Here is a 19832-nt window from a genome sequence, read left to right as displayed (position 1 = left end):
TTCAACCCATCCATAATATAATAAATAATATAAATTTTTATTTCAATTCACTATTTATTTTTTAAATAAAAAAACTCACATTTTCCACTCATTTTATTAATGACTTTTTTCTTTATTTTCTCAAATTCAATTTATTTTTTATTTCAAACCCACATTATTTGATATGTGCTTATTAAAACCTAAACTAGTAATATAATCACGTTATCTCTTTTTAAAATTTCGATGGATTTGTCCTCGGGATCAACAGTAGGTCGAAATTTTTCGAAAAATAAAAAATGAATAAAAGAGTATAGAATAATTTGACACCAAAAATTAACATGAAAGATAATTACAAAATTTTCAATACATTGAATCAATTACTACACTTTTTTCTTGTCAATATTTTGAAAGCTTACTATTGTTTATCTTTAAATTCATCAATTACATAATAATAAATTCTTGTTTAAGTTTACATAAAGCAAAATAAAAATTGCAGGGTCTGGTTGTTCTTCTCTTGCATTTGGAGCCATGACAGAACTCGGAGCTTTCCGTGTTCACAGTAATGGAAAAACTCTGTTTTACAACAAATTCGCATGGAACAAAGGTATATATATATGATCAATCATCTCTTTCTTTCTTCAGATTTTCAGATCCATTACAGTCATGGGCGGATTATGTCCAAGGGGATGTATTTTGACAATACCGTCGGTATTGACAATTCCCGTAGCTAAAGGGTGATAGTGAAAATAAACTTGATTTATTTTGTTTGTTACATGATATTGGATAGATTTTATGAAAAAAGTTTAGTCCAAGTAGAGTTCAAATCCTCGCAAACGTCCTATTTTTGGAATCGCCAGCAGGAGTAGGTTTTTCATACTCAAACACAACATCAGATTACTCAGTAGTAGGCGATACGAAAACCGCACACGATAATTACATATTCCTATTGAATTGGCTTGAAAGATTTCCCGAGTATAAATCCAGATATTTCTACATCTCCGGCGAGAGTTACGCCGGACATTACGTTCCTCAACTTGCATACACCATTTTTCAACACAACAAATCTGCAAAGAAGAATCGCTTTATAAACTTCAAAGGATTAATGGTCAGTTTTATCAATTTCAATTCAATTCAATTCATCTGTAACTGAATCGAATTTGTGTTTTGAATGAAGATTGGAAATGCTGTGATTAATGAAGGGACAGATAGTGCTGGGATGTACGATTATTTCGCATCTCATGCCCTAATTTCTGATGAACTTGGAAAGCAAATTCGGAAAACCTGCAATTTCTCAGCAGATGAAGTCAGTATTGAATGCAAAAAGCATATAGATGCATTCGATGCCAATACTTTTAATGTTGACGGTCTTAATATATACAGCATCGCTCCAATCTGCAAAAATTCTCAAGTCACTCTACTTCCTAAGAAAACCTCTGTAAGTCGTCCAAATTCTCGTTTCCAATTCAAAATCGAGGGATGACAATAAGTCGAATCGAAAATTTTGAAATAATATTTATAATTGTGGAGTGCAGATAAGGAATATTGATCCTTGCATTGACCAATATACATATACTTATCTGAATAGTCCAGATGTCCAAAAAGCCCTCCATGCTAATGTCACTAACCTCACTTATGATTGCGAACCATGCAGGTAAATAATAAATTTTGTTATTTTTATTTTTAATATTCCCTTCAAACATTTTTATTTTAAAACTTTCTTATATATTAAAAATGAAAAAAATCGTTTAAAATTAATGTGGTAAACGACAGCGATGTACTACACTATAATAACCCTAAGGATTAGGTATCAACTGTAATTCCTGAGTTGAGAGAGATAATGGCAGGCGGAATTCGCATATGGATCTTCAGGTAATACTTTTAAACCTAGATTGTTTGATATTGGTTTATTTGAAAATTTTATATTTTGTAATACAGTGGGGACGTAGATGGAAGGGTACCCGTTACTTCAAGTGAATACTCTATTGCTTCAATGAAACTCCCAATCAAGAATGAATGGCGTCCTTGGGTATTCAACCAAAAGGTATAATATTATTATTGTTATTATTATTAATTAATTGTTAATAATTAATTTAAATATATATATATATAGGTTGGCGATTTGACATTTGCAACGGTTAGAGGAGCAGGACATGAGGTGCCAAGTTATGAGCCTGCAAGAGCTCTTACTCTAATTGCTTCATTCCTCAAGGGAAAGCCTCTTCCAGCTTTCCAAGATCAAAATTAAATAAATTTTATGTTCTATATTGGGAGAGGTTGATCGATGATGATGAAATGTTTGTTATTCTATCACTTTTCTATATAGATGTATCAATTAATTTTAGTTTCAATAAAACTTATTTATTTACTTATTAATAAGGGTCACATATATTATTTTTATTTATACAAGTTATGAAGAGTGTGATATTTCTTTGATTGGTAGAATAATTTAAATGAGTTGGGAATATTACATTAAGTGATTAAGTATAGTAAATCAAACAACTTTGTACAAACTAAATCGGATGAATATTTTCTTTTTTGTTTTGAGCTGTTTTAACTGGATATAAAATTGGAGAAAAAAATAGTATATTATTGTAAATAGAAACTCTCATTGTATGAAAATTTTCATTTTCAAATCGATCTGAATTCAACTCCTAATTTTAATGATTTCTAACCAATCTCATTGTTGGTTTTTTATAATTAAATCATAATCAAAACAATATTTTATTATTATATATTAATATTTTAAAAATATTTTTATAGAAAAAAACCACATATTCAAAAATCATTCAACTTAATATTTTATAAATAAATTAAAGTTTATTTAAATAAACCCAATCCGACCCACTAACTAAGTTTAGTATTATTCTATCATATTCACATAAGAAAATAATTATCAGTGGTTTTTTTAAATAAACTTTGTTTTATTTAAAATAATATTGGATTGTGAGTTTTTTTGGGTAATTTTTGAAGAGCTTGTTTGATGTTTGGTTATTTAAGAATAATACGTTTTTTCTTATAAAATTTTTGTTTGATGTAAAAATTAAAAGAATTAGTTTTTAAAAAGACTATTTACTTAATTACTTTTTACAATAATTAATAAAATATTTAAATAATGAGATGTTTAGTATTTTATATATTTATAGGACAATTTGATTGATAAAAAGATGTTAGATTGAATGTTTGGATTTTTTTTGTTTTGTAAAATTCCATTAAAAACTAATATGAAATCTTGAGCTTATATCATTTAGAAATTTTAAGATTTTATAAAAAAAAAACTAACATCTAATTTGATTTCCTCTCAATAATCAAATTATACTTTTCAATATAAATAATACTACAGAGAAATATATAGAACAAGAAAAATCTTGACAAAAATATGTATGAAATAATCTGTCATATTCTAATTGATTTAATTTTTTTTAATAATTCTCTCTCTTATTAAATTTTGAATGTCCTTAAAATATGACACATCATTCTTTACACATTCTTGTTAAAAAAAAATTCGATCTTCATCATTATTTTAATACCAAAATACCAACTTTTACATATTTTATAATTTAATTATTAATTTATGGGTATGAGATACCAAATGTAAAGATAATAATGCAATTAGCCATTTAAAAATCAATTTTTACAACAAATCACTTTTTGTTATATAGAAAGCTTGTTTTATTCTCAAATAATTAATATAAAAAGGCTCAAACTTTAAAATCTATTAAAATATAATAATAAAATATTTAAAAAATAAAAATTATTTTAATTAATAAATTAAATAATTTGATTAATGAAAGTCACAAAAAAATTGTTAATTATTATTTGATTATATTTAATTTATAAATATTTTTTTATCTATATCTATATGTGGGGCAATAAAAAAGGGTAAAAAGAGGAAGTGGTATATAATTACCATGTAATAACAAGGCAAGGATATTATAAAATTGAGAAAATAAAATATGAAATTAAAAGTCAAGTTCATCAAAGGGTTTAAGGGTTAATTCGATGCTATCAATATATATAGTCCTTGTATTTCACTCATAAAGTAACACCTATACAAAAGTGAAGCATCGCATCGATAGCATTGTTATCTCGATATTACCCATACAGGTAATGCATGAATTCCACTCATAAAATAACACATATATACAAAAGTGAAACATCACCCTCCTTAATTCGATGCTACCAATACATTTAGTGCATGTATCTCACTCATTAAGTAACACTTATACACAAAAGTGAAGCATCCCCTCCGTCATTTGTTAATTTTTTTCTCTTTATACATGTGGCACTTTCTTAATGGATAAAGGCACTACATATATTGATAACATTGTTATTTCGATGCTACCCATACATGCAATGTTTGTATTCCACTCATAAAATGACACTTATACACAAAAGTGAATGATCAATTTCTTTATTTATTGATTTGTTCTCTTTGTACAGATGAAGGTGGCAGTGCCTTAATGGATACAGTCATTACATATACGTAGTATCAAACTAACTTTAATTTTTATTTACATAATAAGACTAATTAAGATAATATATATATATATATATTTTAACAGATTTGAGACAACTCAATATATATTTTCTAAATTAAGATTCAATTTTATTTTCGAATAAAACTCTCACAAATTGATTGTGTACAATTTTTTTTGTACTATTTTAGTTTTCAACAATTTTTTCGATTAAAGAAGATATATATTCGGTATGTACAGTATAATACAGATAATGATCACCGTGATCTATATATGCTGTAAATATTGATATGTTTGTTACTTATAATTAAACATGCTCTTTATAACAATTATTATATAAGATTTAATTTGTTTTCAATGTGAAAGACGTTATAGTACATATTTCCTTAAAGGAGTCCGACCTTGTTTCAACATATATATTTGTTTCTTATTCATCTCCATTTTCAATATTTTGGTGTATTATCAATTTCTATAGAAATGTCTATCCAGATGTATTAGATAAGTTATTTGTAATAAAAATTTCATTATATCAATCATCAAATTAAAACTCCATACTTTATGTCTTACTTAAAATATTATGTATCTTGTATTTCAGTTTAAAAGTATCAATAATATATATATATATATATATATATATATATATATATATGAATAAATAAAACCTAGCATAAATCCATAATAATGGACATAAAATTGAATGTTGGATATTGATTTTATGTTAAATATTAAATTTTAAGTGTGAAAGTAATTAATTATTTCAAAATTATGTTTTACATAAATTAAATAAATAAATATATTTAAAATACTTAATATGTAAATTAATTTATTATATATATAATTAATATAAAAAATGTAACTATACAAATAATTTTGTTAGGAGTCATGTTGTATTTTGTTTGATTTTTTTATTAAAATTCTCTAATTTAAAGAGGTCATTATGAAATAAATTAATTTTAAATATAACTCCATAATAGAATAGGAATCATTCACTTAAGTAATATGTAAGCAAAATCGAGTTTATTTAAAATATTTGTTAAGGTATGAATTTATAATATTTAAAGTTTATTTAAATTTGTTATATTAATATATTATTATTATATATATAATTAAATATAAAATTATTTTTAAAACAATAACAAACTAATAACACTAAGAAGTCATAATAATAAAATTAATTACATTAATTTAATTATTTAAATAAATAATATTTTTTTAATGTGTAAATATAAATTTACTTTATTTCTATAAAATAGTATAAAAACTTAAAATTTAAATGATTTATAAACTTATAAAATCATAAATTTTAAATAATAATAATTTATTTAGTTTACAATTTTATTTAAATTTACGACTTCTTTATAATTATAAAATTTTAATTTTGAATTAAAATTTTAATTATATTAATCCAACTCATAGGACTATAATTTTTAAATGTACATATAGAGAAAGTATACAAATTATTTTACGTTTATTTTATTAGGATTCAAAATAGTATCTTGTTTGATTTTCATATATATATATATATATTCCATGGTACTTTAATTTTGTGTTCCTGTTTGGTCCTATTGAGCCACTGTTTTAGGCATGTTGGACATTTTGGAACTTTAAATTGAAGTTAAGTATTATAATTGGTTGATAGGCATTTCTATTATCCCAAACCCAGAAGTTGTCCCTCTTCAGACTTTCTTTGTATGTTTTAATTTTATATTCGATCCTAAAAATATGGTATCAGAGCCAGGGGGTAGTTATGCAGAATGATCAACACACCTTACTAATCATGAATCTAATGAACATCATTTCAAGAAATAAAAACATTAAGAATACAAAAAAAGAGGAATATGATATTCCTAAGGATTTAGATCTCCTAAATAAGTGGACAATTCCAAAAGTTGAACCTAGATTGATATATCAATTAGGAACATTTGAAAAAATGGGTTTAAAACAAGTAGTAAAAACTACTGAAGAGTCAGTTTCACTAGATAATAGTGATATGGTCATAAAACTACTATCAGATATGGATATAGCATATTATAAACGATCCTATAAATTTCTACATATAGGACTAGTGCAGGTGGCATTTAAACCTTTAACCTTAGAAGGTTTACCAGAGAGCTTTATGGCAGCCCTAAGAGATGGAAGAAACCTAAATTGGAAACAATCCCTAATGGGAATAATACAGTCCAGTTTAGCTCAAGGACCAGTTTATTTTAACGTTTTTCCAAACTTACAATTATCTTTATCTGACGCTAATATAACTGACTCCCTAACATTAAATGTTAAAACACATGGATATAATTATGCTCCCGGATCGGAAGTAATGTGTGTTTGTTATAGAATATATTATAAACCATTATTCACTTTAAATCCCCTTTGTAGAATAATGGACAAACCCAATAATGAGACAATTTTAATACAAACAAATTGTGATAAATCAAACATAACTAGTAGGAGACCAATTAAATGGGAAGAAATATCGTTCCCAGACAACAGGAAAATAGAACAAGCTGTACCTGTAAAACCACAGGTCCAGAATCATAATAATATATTAGATATCTGTCAAAGTGAGGAAGGAAGTGTCGAAGTAAGATTTGACACAAACCTAAAGTTATGTCCAATACAAAGACATAGCTCTATCAAATCATATATCTCACCATTAGATTATAAGGTTGAGTATCCCTCTAGGGCATCCACCTCTCAAATAAGGGAATCAACGTTTTCAGAAGATTCAACTCCAATTACAGAAAGATTATATATCAACAGACAAAATATTGTTAGGGAAAATAACACTCAAACTCTAAATGAACCTGAACCGACAATGTCGGAAATGAACTTTTCTATTTAAATGATTATTACACCCAAAATAGATTTCAATACTGGCTCTACAGCCAGAAAAATCATTTCAAATGAATTCAAAAATCCGGGATATACCCAATTCAGAAAATGGTTTTTTGAAAGTTTTCACACCAACGAAATAAAACAATTCGAAAAAGAATTTTATGAGTTCTGTACTGCGAAAAATGCTTTAATTCCTTTTACCTCTTGGTTCATAAGCACCTATGTTAAAAATTATATTTCGGTAATTGAAAGAACTTTCAAATTAGAATCAGGAAAAACCTATCTAGGGACATATCCACCCCAACAACCTTTCCATATTGAAAAGGGAGAAAAAATATTAAATTTTGCGCCATACAAAAATTTAATTGAAAATGATACGCTCCCAATAACATGCAAGCATATCAATAATATGTTTGAACAACAAAACTACACAAGTCTGTTCCTAAATATTCTAGGAGAACAGTTACAATCCATGGAAAATAAGATTGAAAAATTAATAAAATCTTTAAATGAAATCAAACCGGGAACGTCAAAAATAATTCCAAAAGAAAAAGAAGCTTTACCAACTTTCCAACCACCTCCAATCATATCTGATTTCAAACTAAGGCCAATGCAAGAGTTTGAGAAAATTCTTGAAGAAAAATTTAGCAAGCTAAGCATTAAAACCTTAGACAAGGAAAATAGAGATCATATTAATAAAATAGATAAATGGGCTGATAAACCTATACAAAGTAAATTTTACTACAATAGACCAACACCAATGGATGTTTTACATGAAGAATACACAGATACAATTGATATTAGTTATTCAGGAAACAAAATCTATGAATTGAATATTGATGGATATTCAAACAAACAAATTTATAATACAGTACATAGGATGCTAATGTACTCAACAGTTTGTAAAAATAGTAAAAATAGTGATAAAACTATAGCAACAATGATTGTTGCCGGATTCACTGGACAATTAAAGGGCTGGTGGGATAATTATTTTTCCCAAGAAAATAGAGATTCTATTCTTAACACTGTAAAACAAGAAAACAATAGCCTAACTGAAAATGCAGTTTATACATTAGCAATTAACATCATTGAACACTTCACGGGAAGGTTCAGTGATAATAGTGATACAATTAGAACATTATTACAAAACCTAAGGTGCAAGACACTCTCGGATTTTAGATGGTACAAAGATACCTTTCTAAGTAGAGTAATGGAACTACCAGAATGTAATAATGTACATTGGAAATCCAAATTTATAGATGGCCTCCCTAGCTTATTTGCTGAAAGGGTTAGAAGAAATCTCAAAAAGAGTCATTCAATGATACCATATGAAAATTATACATATGGTGTATTAATAGATACCTGTATACAGGAAGGACTAGCCTTATGTAATGAAATAAGGTTAAACCAACAAATTAAAAGACAGAGTCAAAATGAAAAACAACAATTAGGTCAATTTTGCCAACAATTTGGAATAGATAGTCCTACAAATAGAAAAGAGAAAAGGGTGAAATATAATAAATTTCACAAATATAGAAAACCATTCCGAAAGTACTCGGACATAAAAAATGAGAGGAGGGAAGAAAAGGTTAAAAACAAGTCAAAAAATTTCAAAAATAGTAAGAAATGCTACAACTGTGGAAAATTAGGACACACCTCAAAATTCTGTTGGGCAAAGAAAAAAATTAATAATCTTGAAATCCCAGAAGACACAAAAAGATTAATAATACAAACTTTACAAAACTCAGAATCTGAAGAATCTGGTTCAGATTCAATACCTAGTGATTCTGAAATAGATGACCTATATAATGAAAATATTTCGGAATCAAGCTCGGAAGACTCTGAATGTGAGCCTTGCCGATCAGGATTAAGTTGTCCTAAAAAGGAAACAAATAACCTAGATCAAAATATTGACAAATCAGAATTATATAGAATCATATCTCAATTTTCAGATATGAAAGTTAATGTTTTAACATCAAATCGTGCTTTTGAATTACTAAAAGCCATCAAAGACCCAGAATTAAGAATGCAGATCATAGATCAGTTTAATTCTGAAGAAGGAACTTCATCCTCTAAAGATGAAGAGCCCGAAGAAAAGAGATTCAATTATAATAATCATAATAAATCTTACACTATGAGTGAAGTAATGAATCAACTCAGACACAAGATTCAAAACAAAGAAGAGAATACAACACTCACAAATCTTTACAAAGAAATTAATAATTTAAAGGAAGAAATTAAGATATTAAAAAAGAAGAATATTATACAAGAGTCTAGAATAACTAAGCTTGAGGATAACCATAACGAAAAAAATCACTATAATGACAACAAAGTAGAAATTGAAGAAAATATCTTCTCAGAAAATTTTTTATCCACAATAGAAATGGTTAAATCCCAAAAATGGCACATAAAAATATCTCTCCTAATAGATAATCATTATACAAGATCATTTACTGCTCTTGTTGATAGCGGAGCAGATTTAAATGTTATTCAGGAAGGACTAATCCCTACTAGGTATTTTCATAAAACGAGTCATACCCTGTGGCATGCAGGGGGAGATAAACTCCAAATCCAATATAAACTTCCAAAAGCTTATATATGTACTGATAATAAATGCATTCCTCAGAGCTTTATACTTGCTAAAGATATATCAAATCAGGTCATACTTGGAACCCCATTTTTAAACACAATCTACCCTATTAAGATGATTAATAATAAAGGTATTACAGGAACCTTCCAGAAACATGATATTTTTCTAGAATTTATTGTGGAACCGCTTACTAAAATGTTACATAGTATATATGATAATATCAAAGCAAAACAAGATCAAATATATTTTCTAAAGCAAGAAATAAGTCTAATAACAATAGATGAACAACTAGAAAATCCTAAATTACAAGAAAAAATAGCTCTGCTAAAAGACCAACTCTCAATAGATATTTGTAATGAACATCCTAATGCATTTTGGGATAGAAAGAAACATATAGTTTCACTACCATATGAGGAAGCTTTTAATGAAAAGAATATTCCTACAAAGGCAAGACCTTGCCAAATGAATTCAGAATATCTAGAATTATGCAAAAAAGAGATAGATACACTACTACAGAAGGGATTAATAAGTGCATCACAATCACCTTGGTCATGTACGGCTTTCTACGTAAATAAACATTCAGAAGTCGAAAGAGGCGTGCCAAGGTTAGTAATAAACTATAAACCCTTAAACAAAGTATTAAAATGGATTAGGCACCCAATTCCTAATAAAAAGGATCTGTTAGATAGACTGTATGATAGTTTAATATTTTCAAAGTTTGACTTAAAATCAGGATATTGGCAAATCCAGATTGAAAAATCTGACAGGTATAAAACAGCATTCAATGTCCCTATAGGACATTATGAATGGAATGTAATGCCATTTGGATTAAAAAATGCTCCATCCGAATTTCAAAAAATTATGAATAATATCTTTAATCCTTATAGCACATTTATAATTGTTTACATTGATGACATATTAGTTTATTCAAAATCAATTGAAACTCATTTCAAACATTTAAATATGTTCAAAACAATAATAACTCAAAATGGACTAGTAATTTCTAAACCAAAAATGGATCTTTTCAAAACAAAAATAAGGTTTTTAGGTCATATCATTGAAAAGGGAAATATTACTCCCATTAATAGAAACATAGAATTTGCGGAAAAGTTCCCAAATGTGATCACTGATAAAACACAATTACAAAGATTTTTAGGCAGCTTAAATTATGTGGCTCCATACTATAAAAATCTAACAGAAGATACATCAATCTTATATGAAAGACTGAAGAAGAACCCTAAACCATGGTCAAACCATCATACAGAGGCTATTAAGAGAATTAAAAATAAAGTAAAGGTACTCCCTTGTTTAATGATAAGTAACCCGAATTGGGAAAAGGTAATTGAGACTGATGCATCTGACATAGGATTTGGAGGAATTCTAACTCAATTAGATCCAGAAACAAAACAGGTCTATCTTGTCAGATTCCATTCAGGGAAATGGAACAACTCTCAAAAGAATTATGCAACAGTCGCAAAAGAAATTCTGGCGATAGTCAAATGTGTTTTAAAATTCCAAGATGATTTATATAATCAAAAATTTATTATACGAACAGATTGCAACGCAGCTAAATTCATGTTCCAGAAAGATTTTAAACATGATGTGTCAAAACAAATGTTCGCCAGATGGCAAGCTCATTTAGCCCCATTTGATTTTGAAATATCATACAAAAAAGGGATAGATAATAATCTCCCTGATTTCTTAACCCGTGAATTTTTAAATTTACAGGAATGAGCGGAAGGGGTTATGATTCTTTCTCTAATAGAGGAAGAGGATCCTCCTCTATTAGAGGAAGAGGTCGGGGCAGAGCACCAGAGATCATATCTCAGTATGGTAAACAAAAACTGATAGCAATGGATCTATCCCAAAGTTCGGATAGTCAAAAAGACAATCCAACGTACGCCAGAATACTGGGAGATGAAGAATCAGAATCCAATAATATTGGATTTATAAGAAATGAATATAAAGAAATTATATTTCTCCTAGAAGAGAAGGACGTCAAATGGAGGAATGAGCCATGGACAATAATGCAGAGGTATTTGGATAATACATCCACTCCGTCAAGGACTTACAAGTCTCGGATATTTTACGAGCAAATACTTATTCAAAGTGGGTCATGTGAAATATCACATTTCTCTAGGGCAAACAAAGAAATTTATAATTTCAGCAAAATAATAATAAAAAAGACAATTTCCTTGGAAGATTGGGGAATATCCCCAATGAAAGAAAGAGAATTATCGTTTAATAAAACGACAACAATCAAATTTAATTATTGGGATTATTGTGATGCCTTTACTAAGGCACTATATTATGAGAATAATAAATATAAACATTCATGGTTCATCAAGGTATGTGCAAATGTCTATAGAGGTGATATTCCCCACTGGTTCATAGACTGGTTTTACCGTTTTGGTCCCTGCCCAAAGATTTTACCAGAAGAAATCAAGGTCCTATTCGATAAATGGAGCAATGTATCTCCCCAGCTTCTGCAAAAACAAGAAGCTAATTTATATATTGACGGAATAGCTTCATGTTTCTTTTTTACTGAATTTTCCATTCCATGGATCTGGAGATGGATTCCTGAATTTGGTTATACCAAAACAGGCATTCCCTGTCTGTTTAGGTCATCATTTTATAAATTTTGGGATAAGATGATGAGAGTAGATCAGAAAACAAAAGAGCGATTCGGGAAGGAGACAATGGACCTCCTACACCAGCAAATAAGTATGTATGAAGAAAAACAACAAGTAGCGGAAGCACCGTCCCCGTTTGATTATATCTCCAAAAAATTTCGAATGAGGTCAGAGAACTTATCAAAAAGTCAGATGATATCTGCATATATTGAAGAAATGAAGAAAGACTTTATGTCTAAATTTGAAGATGATAATAAATCAAACAAAGTTCCAAATCTTACTACATATTTAATTATTTGCTTTAAATGTCAAGCCTAATAGGCTAATCAAATTAGGTGTTGATCATGACCGCTAACTACCCTTCATAAAAAAAAAAAAAGTAATTAATAAAAAATTAAAGCTTATCTTAGAAGTTTTGAATGGACATCTGGCATGGATTTGAAATGTCGATCCCTTTTATAAAATGGTACTTTAATTTTGTGTTCCTGTTTGGTCCTATTGAGCCACTGTTTTAGGCATGTTGGACATTTTGGAACTTTAAATTGAAGTTATATATATATATATATATATATATATATATATATATATATATTACCAAATTAAAAACATTAATAAGTTATCTAATTAAGTCAGATTTTTCATCTAAATAATATTTATCAAATAAATACGTAATTGTTATATTAAATAATTAATTATATCATCAAACAAATTACTATATATATTGGTATATTCCAATTATTAATGACGGTGACCGAATTAACTAGTAATTTAAATTTTCAATTTAGGATAATATATAACACTTATTAAAATTTCTTAATTTGAAAGTAACAATCAATTTATACAGGTAAAAATATAAACAAATTTTTTATTTATATATTAATATTTTAAATAAAAATAATATTATTTAAAATTTTAAATTGTTTTTAATTTGTAAAATTAAATTCAATTCAAATCTAATGTTTATTTATATTTTTAAATTTATAAAATTTGAAAAATATTTAAAAAAAATTTATAATACAAACCGATCAATTATATAAATTGACAACATTCATTAGGTAAGAACAAAAATAATTTTGAAAAAAAAATCATCAAACATTTAATTTTGGATTAAATTACCAATCAATTAAAGTTTTACTTGGGTCTAATATTCTTTATTATTATATATTTATTTAAAAAATCATTTAACTAATTTATTTAAGTTATTTATATTTATAATAATTTTAATTATTTAATAACTAAATTTAGTAAGAATGGACCTTTATCAAAATTAGAAAAATAAATTGAATATAATAAATTATTTAAAATAAATAAATTAATATAATAAATAATTGGATAAATATATAAATATTTAAAATTAATATATATATATATATATATATATAAATAATTAAAACAAATACATACTAATAAAATTATTGTATACAATGTCTTAATTTGTTTTTTATAATAATAAATTATTATAATAGATAATTGGACAAATATTAAAAAATAATTAAATATAAAAAAAAGTGTTCATACAATGTCTTAATTTTTTTCTTATAATAATAAATGATTTAAAATTAATATATATATATATATAAATAATTAAATAAAAAATATATATATGTTAATAAAAAATAATTCTTTGAAGTATTTTAATTTGTTATTTTATAATAATAAATAAGTCTTAAATACATTTCTCAATAAATTTAAAACTTAACATATTTAACTAAATATATTTTTAATATTTTTATTAAATTTTATAATTAATTTTGTAGCCGCCCAAATCGGTCTCGTAGCGGCCCTTTGGTGTTTTTTCCTTTTAAATATTCGTGTCCATGAATCCCTACCCTTGGGATTCGGGAGATGGGTTTACGGAAAAGTCAAAGTTTGGACTAAGCCTTGTCAAAATGTATATATGTAAGAATATATAGCCTCATTTTTTTACACACAAAAAATCTCTTTTAAATAAAACATTATTTATTAAAATGATTTCTACAAAAATGTAGCATTGCACTTGAGTTTTGGGATTTAAATATAAATCAGTGGTGTACGTATAAAAATGTGAAAACACTAGAGTTTCTATAAAGGGGGTTCGTTTTCTAATTACACTCAAGAAAAGCTTTCACGCTATGTTCTTCGTGCCCGTTAAAGAACTGTTTTATTTTCCAAAAGTCTAGCTAGACAAAAGATTTATTTATAACATTTATTTCAACTTACAAGTCCGGGGTCCTAAACAAGGGTCGGTACGAGAAATTTATAAAATTGTATAAAATTATTTAGACGGGCGTACCTGCGAGTGCGAAGTAGTATTCGTTTGAGTACATGTGAAATATCAGAAAATGACGTGTTAGGTTTAGAAATAAACACAAAACGGGGCTTTATTCAAAATATTTGTTTGAGAGACATCCTGGAAATATTTAAAATCATTTTCGTACCTCGGGATTATTTGAAAGCGGGTAGAGGGTTCCAAAATTAGAAAAAATAATTTTGGATTTTAAAAAGTGGAACCAAAAATGCCCTAGGATCGGGGTTATAGGATTTGGGTTCAGTTTGAGCCTACCTAGGCTTGAAGTGCTCGGTCCAGGTCGAGGAGGATTCGGAGCACAAGGTTATGGGACGGAAGATCATTGTTTCTTTAGTGTGAGGACCGGTCATGGCTTTGGGAGGCTCGGTCCTAAGTCTTAGATGACCGGTATTAGGGTTTAAGATTATCGGTCATAGGCTAGAATCGTCGGTCCTAGTGTTTTAGAAAACGTGGTACTAAGTTTTAGAAAACTCGGTCCTAGGCTGAAGGACATTTGTCCTAGGTCTCGGACCTGACTCAAGAACATCGTTCCTCGGTCTTGGTCCTACGCAAAATTCTATCGGTCCTCGGTCTCGGTCAGGACTAGAGGTGCTCGGCCCTAGCTCTCGGTTTTTTCTTAAGAACACCGGTCCTATAGGACCGATGTGTTCTTGAATTGGTCAAAAATTACAGGAGCTATAACTTTTGATTCAGATCATTCATGATCTGTAAGATATAGTTAGTTCATATGATCACGAAGAATAAAACCCTAACATAAATTACGATTTATGAATCTCTATAGAGATCAGTTTTAAAAAACAAATTTTAGGTCAAATTTAGGATCATTTAAATTAGGCCATAACAAGGACTACTTTTTTTTCCCATTAGATTTGAAATGATGAATATAATTGAACACAACCAAACAAAAATTTCATTCAAGTATTAAAACAATTTTTGAATATTAATCAAAATCCAAAAAAAATCAAAAACACAATTTTATCAAACATGATCAAAACGATGTTATAGTTGCTTGGAATTCATCCTAACATATTAACAAACATGTATATCAACTAAATGAACAAAAAAACCCAGATTAAACTCAATAACACCAAATTTAAAAAAAAAAAATCAAATTTTTAAGTTTAATTTTTCGAAATTCTTGATTCAAGCTGATTTGATTTGAATTTTTTCAACAGAATGTTCATACATGATCTAGAGAATGATTCTTTACAAAGAAATCACATGAACAAGCCCTAAAACAAATAAAATCGATCAAACTTAAGAAATTTGAAAATATTCAAATTTTAAACTACAAATAGAATTACAACGATTCTGGATTCATACCAACAACATGAGAACACTCCTTGAATGTGTTGGAGACTATTCAGAAGCCTAGATCAAGGCTGGGATTGTCGAAGACAGTTTTGACAAAAACTATTCTTGGCCAGAATCTTCAAGCTTCGATTCTTGCTATAATATGGTGTATTTGTTTGATGTCTTGGTGTAGAAACCATAGGGGTATTTATAGTAGTTGTGGATCATTGAGGAAGTCCAATTCGACTTGATTTCGTCAATCTTTAGTCTTTTTCCTAGATCCTATTTTCTTCGTGGAAGCCTACTTCGAGGGCAAGGTGTACAACCTAGGCCTAGGGGTTTTGTAAGCGAGGATAAGAAAGAGACGTGGCCGAAATTTGGAGGGATAAGAACGAATATGGAGGAAGCTAAAGCTTCTAGAAGGATCGTACCGACGACGATCACAAATATAGCGACCCCTGCATCCTAGCCGAGAAGACAATCGAAACGATGTCGTTTTGACTAACGAGTGTCGCTCTGTTATTGTTAGAGCATTCCGTTGGCATTGAACGTTGAAGGCTAACATGCGTTAGCTAGCCCGTTAGTTGTTCTAGTGTGGGCGGGCGCGTGCGAGCTCTATTGTAGCAGGTGTGTGGCTATTGGATCAAGCATGAGCGCTCATTTGATGGTCCAGAATGCTGCTGCAAAAAATTAAACATAATTCTTGCTACACCAGATTATCAGTTTTTATTTTTATTTAAAAGGCTATTAAAAACTGATTTTTAATCCCTTTTTTACTAATTTCTTCACCAAAAATTCTACAAAAATATTTCTATCAACCTAATAACAATTATGTTCATATTTTATTTTTTTTGGTATTTTTTAGAATTTTGAGATATTTTATTTAATTATTATAAGTCATAAATTAAACATAATTTATGATTAAATCACAATTAAATATTTTTAACCTCTCTTTTTTGCTTAATTTGGGTAAAATAAATAGAATATTATAATCTCAAATTATTTTTAAATTTTCGAATAATTTTCCTAATTAAGGTTTAATTATTACAATAATTAACCGTTAATTAAGATTTAATTACTCCTTTAGGTTATTTTGAATTAACAAATTGATTATTTTGAATTAACAAATTTAAAATATTATTTTAAAATTATAATATTATGTTAAATTAGGGTATGTCAAAATTTATGTCTATAATTTGTTTTAGAGTTTTTATTTTTATTTTTAATAAATATTTTATTTATTTCTTTTATTTCAATTTTTTAATTAATAATATATTAAATATATTGATATTTTTCTTTTTAAATTTTTCGTCAATTCAAAATATTATTTTCAAGTATATAATTTCTTATTTTATTTTTTTATTAATAAATAAAAAAAAACTTCGATTACTTTAAAAAAATTAACATATTTAGTTAAATTTCTTTCCTAATTTATTTAATTTTAAAATATACATATATTTAGGAACATTATAAATTAAAATAACAAATAATTATTTTATTTTATTAATTTTGGTATATTTATATAATTAATAATTTTAATACTAAAAAGAAAAAAAATGTATTATTAAAATATCTTGCACCCATATATATCATCTAAATTATCTTTTAATGATGCATTATTAATCATAACAACTCTCATTTACCGTCATACTTAAGCATTCGACTATGCCTTTTGACTTTTACTCACCCTTCATGGAAGATTTTTGCGGTCTCCAAGGATGCATTATTAAACATTAGATTACACATTTCGGCTTGATCTTAAGCATTGAATCACCCCGTTGACAAACGATTTACTCAAGCTGAAATTCCCAGTTCTTAAGTATGAAATATTAACACTTAAACCGCTAGACCACTTATGATTGTTAAAATAATTTTATAATTTTGTGTATTTATATATATTTTGTAAGTTACATTTTATATAATAATTATATATATATATATATTATATATAAACATCTCATACTCATATCAAAAATATATTTTCGTTGATAATAATATATATAGCATTATGTAATAAAATTAATTAAATTTTTTAACCTAATTTTATTTTTTAAGTACATGACACATTGAGTACATTTTTAAAATTATTGCAATTTTTTGTTGTTAAATTTATTTTGTTTTATATGTTTTCCGTGTGCATTAAAATATCCCCAACATTCAACACATATTGCATTTTTAATTTTATTTTTAAATTTTTTAAGTTTATGGGCGGGTCAACTCACAATCCGACTCAAGTATCCTTTTACTCTCATATATATATATATATATATATACAAATTAACTACAACTCTAGACCTCGCAAATTCAAATTAAGCATTATATATATATATATATATATATATATATATATATATATATATATATTATATTGTGATGAATGTCGCGCGTTAGCAAATTTTGTGTAGAATTTCAAATATAAAATCTTAGTTAAATGGTTGTACTTGGTTGCAAATTCGATACATACACATATCATTTTTAATTTTATTTTTAAGCGTTGCAAATTTATGGACGGGTCAACCCACGATCCGTCCCAAATACCTATTTACTCTCAAATATATCCAACTTAACCACATCTCTCTACCTAATAAATTCAAATTAAGCATTATTTATATATAAAGAAATCAAACCAAGTAATCAGAGCCAGGGGGTAGTTATGCAAAATGATCAACACACCACACTAATCATGAATCTAATGAACATCATCTCAAGAAATAAAAACATAAAGAATATAAAGAAAGAGGAATATGATATTTCTAAGGATTTAGACCTCCTAAATAAGTGGACAATTCCAAAAGTTGAACCTAGATTGATATATCAACTAGGAACATTTGAAAAAATGAGTTTAAAACAAGTAGTAAAAACTACTGAAGAGTCAGTATCACTAGATAATAGTGATATGATAATAAAATTACTATCAGATATGGATATAGCATATTATAAACGATCCTATAAATTTCTACATATAGGACTAGTGCAGGTGGCATTTAAACCTTTAACTTTAGAAGGTTTACCAAAGAGCTTTATGGCAGCCCTAAGAGATGGAAGAAACCTAAATTGGAAACAATCCCTAATGGGAATAATACAATCCAGTTTAGCTCAAGGACCAGTTTACTTTAACGTTTTTCCAAACTTACAATTATTTTATCTGATGCAAATATAACTGACTCCCTAACATTAAATGTTAAAACACATGGATATAATTATGCTCCCAGATCGGAAGTAATGTGTGTTTGTTATAGAATATACTATAAACCATTATTCACCTTAAATACACTATGTAGAATAATGGACAAACCCAATAATGAAACAATTTTGATACAAACAAATTGTGATAAATCAAACATAACTAGTAGGAGACCAATTAAATGTGAAGAAATATCGTTTCCAGATAACTGGAAAATAGAACAAGCTGTACCTGTAAAACCACAGGTCCAGAATCATAATAATATATTAGATATTTGTCAAAGTGAGGAAGGAAGTGTCGAAGTAAGATTTGACACAAACCTAAAGTTATGTCCAATACAAAGACATAGCTCTATCAAATCATATATCTCGCCATTAGATTACAAGGTTGAATATCCTTTTAGGGCATCCACCTCTCAAATAAGGGAAACAACGTTTTCAGAAGATTCAACTCCAATTACAGAAAGATTATATATCAACAGACAAAACATTGTTAGGGAAAATAATACCCAAACCCTAAACGAACCAGAACCGACAATGTCGGAAATAAACTTTTC

The sequence above is a fragment of the Impatiens glandulifera genome, chromosome 1 (assembly GCF_907164915.1).
Source record: "Impatiens glandulifera chromosome 1, dImpGla2.1, whole genome shotgun sequence".
Classification (NCBI taxonomy): Eukaryota; Viridiplantae; Streptophyta; class Magnoliopsida; order Ericales; family Balsaminaceae; genus Impatiens; species Impatiens glandulifera.
This window is presented reverse-complemented; position numbering follows the sequence as displayed.